Source organism: Anomaloglossus baeobatrachus, chromosome 1 (genome assembly GCF_048569485.1).
Source record: "Anomaloglossus baeobatrachus isolate aAnoBae1 chromosome 1, aAnoBae1.hap1, whole genome shotgun sequence".
In the NCBI taxonomy this organism is placed as follows: Eukaryota; Metazoa; Chordata; class Amphibia; order Anura; family Aromobatidae; genus Anomaloglossus; species Anomaloglossus baeobatrachus.
This window is the reverse complement of record NC_134353.1, coordinates 923338974-923348160: the sequence shown is the minus strand read 5'-3', so window position 1 is coordinate 923348160 and position 9187 is coordinate 923338974.

The window sequence follows — 9187 nt, the reverse complement described above, 5'->3', positions numbered from 1 at the left end:
ATGATCACGTCACTGGGACGCCAATGGTATTGGGGAAAGACGCACTCCTCGCCGACACGTGGTACATACCCCTGACAGAGATTTACAGCGGAATTTAACTGGTTAACAGCCGTGGGAGGAACTCCGTTCCACCCATGCCTGTTAGAGGCTCATGATGGCTGACTAAATCAGCCGTCTTGAGTTGGCAAAGGCAAGAACACAGACTTTGACGTACATATATGTCAAAAGTAGTGAAGGTGTCAAGGTAAACATAAGTCCATTAAACATGTTAATCCAGAGGAAGGCAAAATGTCACTCGTTATGCTTTCATGATGCTTATTGCCCCCTATTAGGGGAAAAATTCCTTCCAGACTCCAGGTACGGCGATCACATTAGTTCCCTTGATCTGCGTCCCATCACAGAATCTTGTACCCATAGACTTTAATATTATATTTACCAAGAAAGGCATCCAGCCCTTTCTTGTACATTTTAGTGAATGAAACATTGCATTTTGTGGTAGAGAGTTCCATAATCTCATTGCTCGTACAGTAAAGAATCTATAGTATCACTGCTCGTACAGTAAAGAGTCTATAGTATCACTGCTCGTACAGTAAAGAATCTATAGTATCACTGCTCGTACAGTAAAGAGTCTATAGTATCACTGCTCGTACAGTAAAGAATCCACAATCTCTATTCTCATACAATGAGGACTCAATAGGCTCTGTGCTCATACAGTAAAGAATCCATAGTCTCACTGATCATACAGTAAAGAATCCATAGCCTTTAATATTATATTTACCAAGAAAGGCAACCAGGCCCTTCTTGTACATTTTAGTGAATGAAACATTGCATTTTGTGGTACAGAGTTCTATAGTTTCTCTATTTCCACAGTTTCTTTACTTATTGACTGATATAAGAAATGCTCTATTATAGTGGGTGGATTTATAGCGTCTCTTGCACCAGTATTTTGACATTTTCCCCCTTTTTTCAGATGTTCTTTAATGTCAGTGTCACAATGACTATGGAATAGCGGGGAGCCACGGCTCCTAAGCTGTCCCTCAAGCTAGGGGTTCCTACGCTATCCCTATTCTCAGGTATACTCTTAATGGTGGACAGATATGAGTCTCCTTCCTGGCCCTGTTCCGGATCGGTTCTGATCTGATTCCCCTTCCCCCTCCCTTCAGGGAAGGACAGGGCAGGAGTGTGATGAAAACAACAGATAAAGACAGATAAGGGAAAACTAAAACTCTGCCATACAGCATGCACAAAGGTAAAGACAATAAGAGATTCAGGAGGAAAACAAGAGCAGGAAGGAAGCAACAAGACAGTAGGGGTAAATTCCACAACTGCTCCAAGCAAAAAGCACAATGTTTACCACTAAATCTGGGACACCACACCTCACAGACCAACATAGAATAAACTATAGCTGGCATAGATGGATTTAACCAGCATAAATAGGAGGGGAGCAGATGTGATAGGCCTCCACATAACATGTGATTAAAAGAGCAGGCAGACCAGCAGAGATTAACTCTTAATTGTTAGCTTGCCTATGAGTCAGCACACAGCAAGTTGACACCAGAGTCTGCCTGTGTTGAAACCAGACACCAGAGAAAGTGTGAGAGTGTCAAAATCTGCAATGTGAACAATGCCCAACGCCGCCATGACAGTCGACGAAGTTCGTGCAAAACTCAATGTGACAGTCAGATATATTTATGTTGCTTTTGGCCCGATGTCCAGTATTTTGATTTTATTCATGTAATAGTTCCCTGGATAACACTTTGCGTACTCAAATTATTTATTAAATGCATCTTTAAAAACATTTTGTTCAAATCTATTCCTTTATTCTTTATATATAAATTAGTTTATTGTCAGTAGTGTCTGAGAATCACAGAAAAATAATCGATTGCAGTGGGACAGTATTAAATATTTTTTGGGGGTGTAAAATCGGTGTAGAAATTGGCACCCGGTTGCCACAGACTTTGCCCATTCATACCTTGACATTGTTTTGTAGCAGTTTTTGTTTTTGAGTGGGGTGGGTGGGGGAGTGTGCATTTCCCTTTGAAAAAAAAATGCACAGAAATAACAAATGGTGTGGAAACTATGTGCGGAATTTAGCTGCAGTTTAGAAATCTGTTTGTAAAATCCTGTAACTCTCGCTGCTGGAGATGGTAAGGTGGCGAGCAGGAGTGGACCCACTGGACCACAGGAGGGATCCTGGCTTACCCTGTAGCGGCAGGGGCTTGACTAAGTGTGTGGCGCCCCTGAGGCTTCAGTCGCCACAGGGTATTGCATCTGACTTAAGGTACAACACTCTTCCCGGGTAAGTAAGAGGTTAACTGCTGGTTTTCACTTTCACAACACACACAGCTCAGGTGCTTTCCCACTGGAATTGGGATAGAGGTGGTCACCATAGCAATGGGTTTTTCCCAGCCACCTGTGAGTCCTCAAGAAGGTGGGGGCAGCATAGGGGAAGTGAGAGAACACACAATTTTTACCTCAGAATAGTCTAAGACTCAGAACAACACCATCGCTGTGGAGAGTGCTTCAGATTGCTTCACAGTTAGGACCAGGCAGAGTGGAAGGAGCAGGAGGCGACCAGTGGAGGAGCTAGGCTACCGGTAGCTCATGTGGGATGTAGGAGTAACATGGTTGCTAAGGGGAGAGCTTTATTGCTCCCTCTGAAACGGCGCTGTTCAGGGTGCAGAGCCCTAGGGTGGTGCATACTTCAGGTTGCGCCACCAGAATCTGCCAGACAGGGGGATTTCATGTCTCTCTGGCCACCACAAGATCCCGGAGCACAGTAGCAACATAGAGCCCAGAGATGTGATCACAGTCAGGCCCCAAGTTCCCAAGCACTTCAGATCACGGGGATCCACACTAAAAAAAGCGCAAGAAGGAAGGGGCCACAGACTATCGCACGGGTTCTGACCTTTGACGTACCTGGGATCGGCTGAAGCTCATCACAGTGGAGACCGGTACCTCCGGGCAGCCCACGAACTGTGAGTAAAAGACCTTGAACTGCAACCCCTGTGTGAGCCCATCTTTTCCAGCACCGTCGCCCTGCGCTCCGGCGCCAACAGCCACTACCACCACCATAATCCTCCCTGGGGCCTAGCTTCACCTGCGGGAAGCTGAACTAGCCTAGCTGCGACAAGATCCGCCTCAGAAGACAGCGACCACAGCGGCGGCTAATCCCTGGCCGTATACCACAGGTGGCATCACGAGACATCTACTACTCCCAGCATCCCCAATCCTCATCCCATCTCCACTCCCCTATTGATGTACACCTCGGGGCCACGAAGCCGGGCAGGGCCACCCGTAACATTCCAGACCTGACATCACCGGCCCGGCGACGAGTATTCAACCCCTGCCCTGTGGGTGCTACAAGTGCCCGCCACAAACAGATGCCAGGTGCCACTCCCAGGGCAGTGACTGTGGCAGCTTACCCCCAGGACAAAGACGGACATAGGTGTAAGCGGACAGAGGGACTAGTGTAGACAGGAACTACTGTGACAACTTAAGCAGATAGTAAGACCAGGATGGACAGAGTCACTAGTGTAACGGGTGCAGCTGGGACGGCTGGGGCAGATGGAAAGGCCAGTTTGGACGGACAGTCACTAATGTATCGGGTGCAGACCAGAAGGTTGGGGTAGATGGTTTGGCCAGGCTGGACAGACAGAGTCACTAGTGTAGCAGGTGCAGCCGGAACAGCTGGGGTAGATGGTATAGCCAGGCTGGACGGACAGAGTCACTAGTGTAGTGGGTGTGGTCGGAACAGATGACACGGCATGGAGACAAGGAAAGGTAATTCACACTGAAATTGGATTGCACAGTGCACAACTAACCAAATTGGTCAGGCACCTCCCCAAGTGGGAGAGTGCCTTAAGTACCCAGTACCACTCAGTGATAGGCTGAGAGGCACTTCAAAGAAATGGCACGCTGTCCCTGTAAGAGAAGAGCAGCTGTGCACGCACACCCTACGTATACTCCCAGAGGACCCGTACGGCATGCACAAGCCCCAGGATGAGGAAGCAGAGAAGAACCACATGAGGTACCACAAGGAAGCCAGGCAAGGCAGTGTGGGCTGGCCACATGGTAAGTGATTTGGGGTCCCTGTGGGGAGGAGGGTGAGCATTGCAGGAGCAACGGCGGTACGAATCCCTACCAAATACTCAACGTGTGAACCTAAAGCCTAAATGAACCGAGTAGCAAAACCGGACACATCCCGTGGCCGAGCGTGAAAGAAGTTTTTCCACTTTTGTACAACTCTTATTTGTATAAAAATAAAATAAAATCAAAAACATTTTCTGAATGATTCTGATCGGGATGTATATCCAATTTACAACAACACAAAACTGTAAAACTTTAATAAAAGTGCATTCGATATTACTATATAGTAATAACAAACCTAAAAGGTCATTCCCCGGTATTCTCTACTCCTCCACTGAATCCATTTCTCCATCACTATCAGTATGTGATCTCCAGACCTACCAAATATCATTGTGCGTCCCCTACCTCCTCTGTGGGGAATAGTGGATGTCAGACATACTTAGCTACAATAACGCCGATATTACACTGACCTTTAGGCGTTTAGCAAAAGAGCCGGGACAGATTTCATGCCGGTAATTACAGTTTAGCGCTAAAATCTTCTCAAACAGCAACGAAATTGTACGAAATGTAAACTTAATATAGGAAAAATTTCTAACCTTTCTATGAATCAACAGAACATTACTCATTCCTCTTCTCCATCGTTCCGTATCAGATCCAACACCGGATATTATTAATACTTCTCAAGAATCCTTACTTTATATTTTACGTCTCTTATATATCTCCTTCTCTGGATATTATGAGCCGCAATGTTTCTTTTATTCATGAATTAATCCACAATTGGTTTTCTGTATTCGTAAAATTTGGGTTACATCATAATAGTAGAAATTGTTTTTGCCCATCTGTCACACTCAGACAATGGAATTTCCGGCGCAACACTATCCTGAGCTCCCCTAACATCTCTATACAAGTCCTTCCCTTTGTCGCCGTTACGTGCCTAGTCCCGATATGTCCCTCCAATCACCCTGGCTAGTGCACATGTGGCACCCCAGAGCTTCAGTCGCCACAGGGTACTGCATCTCACCAGAGGTGCGGTGCTCATCTCGGGTAAGGAGGAGGTCGGTGCCGGTTCACAACCACACGTAAGCCAGTTGCCCACTCACCGGGACGGGGTTAGGGTAAGGTCATTTAGGATGGTCAGCATATCGTCTGGGGCCTCCCACCCACTAACTCTGGGGCTCGAGTGGGCGGGGCGACTGATCTGGGGAGTAGGAGCCACATACACATACTGAGAGATTCAATACCATCGGGAACCAAGTGAGATTCAGGAGAACACGGTCACTGAGGGGAGAGCTAATAACTCTCTCAGGACCGGCGCATATGGTGTGGAGCCCTAGGCTGGGGGGCACTTTACGGCCTGCCAGAATAATCCGCCGGGCAGAAGATTTCAAGTATTCTGGCCCACAACAGCGCCCAGGGCAAAGGAGCATATAGAGCTAGGAGCCATGACCATAGGGCGGCCCATCAACGGACTCTCACTACCTGCTATACAGGACGGGGAACATAACCACCCCAAGGACTAGGGTCCCTGAGTAGCTTCAAGTCGCAGGGAATTGCACAATACAGCGCAGGGAGGAAGGACTCACAAAGTATCCCTCCGGTACCGGCCCCCAAACTATCCGGGATCGTCTGGAGGCAATCACAGCGGAGTCTGGCGGTCCAACGGCAGGAGCAACACCTTAAGCTGCAACCGCTGTGTCGTCTGATCCTTCCCGCACTTCTCAGACTGGGGTGGACAACTACTCTCAACATCCTCCCTGTGGCCTAGCTCTGCCTGTGGAGACCTGCAACATCTGAGGTATGTTACCAAAGGATCGTGAATCCACTAGACTTCACCTCTACAATAGCCCAACACAGGAAGGTAGACAAAAAGCATATACTTCAACTCCAAAGCTGCAGCCAGACACCAGGGCTGCAGGCAACATGACTCCAACAGCTAGAAGAAGCTTCCTTCCTCCAAGGTGGTCAGTTCAGAAAGAATCTCTATAACCGACATCAAGTGATGAAACAAGTGACTATTTAAGGTGGAGAGGAGTGGTCACAAACTGGCTGCACCTGAGATGAACTAACAAGGAAAGAGTACTTAACAATTGCTGCACCGAAAGAGTGCAAAGTCAGAGTCTCACAAGGCAATTTGAGACTCAGATCCCATAGTTGTCACAAGTCTGTCAAGAACAGGAGACACTGGTGACACCATTGTACCCCACTGACATTAATTGGCCCCATGACATATATCCAAACTTGGCACCCATGATATAATTGTTCCTTGGGGGAGGATTTATTAATAGTGTTGCCAAATATGGCACACATTGGACAAAATGGTGCACGTGGATTTTTTTTTTTGGTCCATTTTCTAGGCATTTGTTAACACTCTTTATTACACCATCCCATGAAGAACACACATTGATTGTAGCAATTTTCCCCCTTAGACGCTACGATCAGTAATGATAGCTGCATTTAAGCGGTTAGAAATGAGGGTGGGTGTTCTTCTGTTGCTTAATTTACCCCCTTGATAACACAATCTCAGGAGAGCCGAATGTTGTGTTATGGCAAACTGGGGCCTACTGAGGTCACCCCATGTTTGTACACTTTTGGATGGATTTCATAGTACAATTTTACAACAGTCTGCAATACAAGAGTAGTGCAGTGCACTGATAAAGCAATCACAAAATGCCAGGATCAATCCCCTATGGAAGGAGTAATAATAAAAAAAAAATGGAAAAAAAAGTATTAAAAATATATAAAAGATAAAATCATGCCAAAAAATGTTTACATGTTAACAATAGATGTTCATAAATTTAGTGATGTGTAATAATGAGAAGTGACACAGGGAAAAAGTATTGAATACATAAAGACAGAGAGGTGCAAAAGTCATGACACCAGCTGAAATCTATCAGTAATTAGAAAAGCATCCTTCCGCCTAGTTACAAATAATATCAGCTGGCTCAACTAATGGCCTATAAAAAGGTCTCCTTTCCAAGGAGCCGCACAAGAAACATCTCATGATCGGTAAAACCAATGAGCTGTCTCAAGACCTTTGTAACCTTATTATTGCAAAGCATACTTATGGCATTGGTTACAGAATAATTTCTAAACTACTGAATATTTCAGTGAGCACTTTTGGGAATCATAATCTAGAAGTGAAAAGAACATAATTTCACCATAAATCGGCCACGACCATGTGCTCTCCGCAAGATTTCAGAAAGAGGAGTGAAACAAATTATCAGAAGAGTTGTCCTAGAGCCAAGGACCACCTGTAGAGAGCAGCAGAAAGAGAATCAGAAGGTACAATTGTTTCCAAGAAAACAATAAGTAATGTGTCGCGGGCGGAGGAGGGGAGGCTGCGCTCTCCCACTGCTGGGGTCCGGCCGCTGGTGCTGCTGCTCGGTGGTGGCTCGAGCAGTGGGCCGGATCCCGGGGACTCGAGCGGCGCTCCTCGCCCGTGAGTGAAAAGGGGGGGTTTGGATTGATTGTGGGGATTTATTGTCCATGACGCCACCCACGGCTGTGGTGATAATGGTGATACCACCACTGCTCTGGACGGGGATCCCGGGAGCGGTGACAGGGAGCAGCTTTGTTGTTAGTTTTCCCCTCCGTGGGTAGGGGGTTGGTTGTCCCGGGGCCCGGTGATGGGGTAGGGATGGATGGCAGGCAGGTTACGGGGCCTGGCGAGGTGCAGGGTCGCAGGGGCAGCGCTGTGCCGCACGGCACGGTGGTACTCACTCAGCCCAATGATGAAGACACAGTTCTCGGAAAAACACTCGGCTGGATGGACGGGTCCCACAGACAGCTGCGGTGTTGTTTCTCCCAGCAGGTTGCCCCTCATACAGCGGGCCCCGGACACGGAAGGTTGCCTGATGGAGGTTCTCTTTCTCCCGGATTGCACGGGCCACCAATTCCGCCTTCCTCCTTTCCCTTTCCTCGATTTCTGGGCCCAACGGTACCGGCTCCCTATCCCAGTATGGCGCTGCTGCGAGCTCCGGCGCACGGGTCGGGCCCCGTGAGACCTGTTGGACACTGCCCACTGCTGGTGATCTGGGCATAAGGTCCCGTGGTGACTTGGCATTGAACGCCACCTTGCAACGACAACCCGGCGCAACCTCAGCCGAGGTATGGGGGATGGGCACAGGGGCTTTCTTCTGCTGGGCCTTTTTCACGGAGCGGTCTATCGGCTCCGGCTCGGGGAATCTCTCGGGGGGTGCCTCCGGTTCAGGCTTCGGGGCTTTCCACGGTAGCACCTCCGGTCGGCTACGGGCTACGGCTACAGGTCGGTCCGCCTGGGCGGACATGCTGGGTATCGCTACCGGTTGCGGTGGTAGCGGGCCTAGTGACGGGGTCACGGCAGCCAGGACGGGTGGCGAGGAAGGCAGCAGGGCGAGGGGGTTCAGACCGGGTCCCGCAGCCACGATGACCGGCCTACTAGGGGTACCAGGGCGTGGGTCACTCACCCTCTCTTCCGCAACTCCCTCCTCGCGTCTCCGCACGGTCGCTATGTCCTCCATCATGTCGGTCTCCCACTCCTCCAAGAGGAGCTGAATCTTGACCTGCAGCCTCTGATGGAGCTGCGCGGTCCGGATCTCCACCCACGCTGCTGTTCCAGGCGCGGGGGCTACGGTGCTTCGGGACGGCATGTACATCTTTGCTGGCGGCCTCTCCCAGGAACAAGATGGCCGCAGGGTCCTGGCGTCCCTGCTTTTATAGCCGCGCTCACATGCGTGCAGCCGCCATTTCGTCCCCTTTAGTTTCTTTCCGGCTCCTCCTCTATTGGGGGGGGCGTTTTGGCCTTCGCGCCTCTACTACTCGAGGAGACGCTTGAGCGGGAACTCTTCGCGCCCAAGATGGCGGCTTCGGAAATTTTTCAGCCGGACACCTCCAGCAATAACAAGGCGCACCTCTACTCAATGGCAGAGCGGTAAGATCCTGTTCGTGACGCCAAGTTGTCACGGGCGGAGGAGGGGACGCTGCGCTCTCCCACTGCTCAGGTCCGGTCGCTGGTGCTGCTGCTCGGTGGTGGCTCGAGCAGTGAGCCGGATCCCGGGGACTCGAGCGGCGCTCCTCACCCGTGAGTGAAAAGTGGGGGGTTTGGATTGATTGTGGAGAT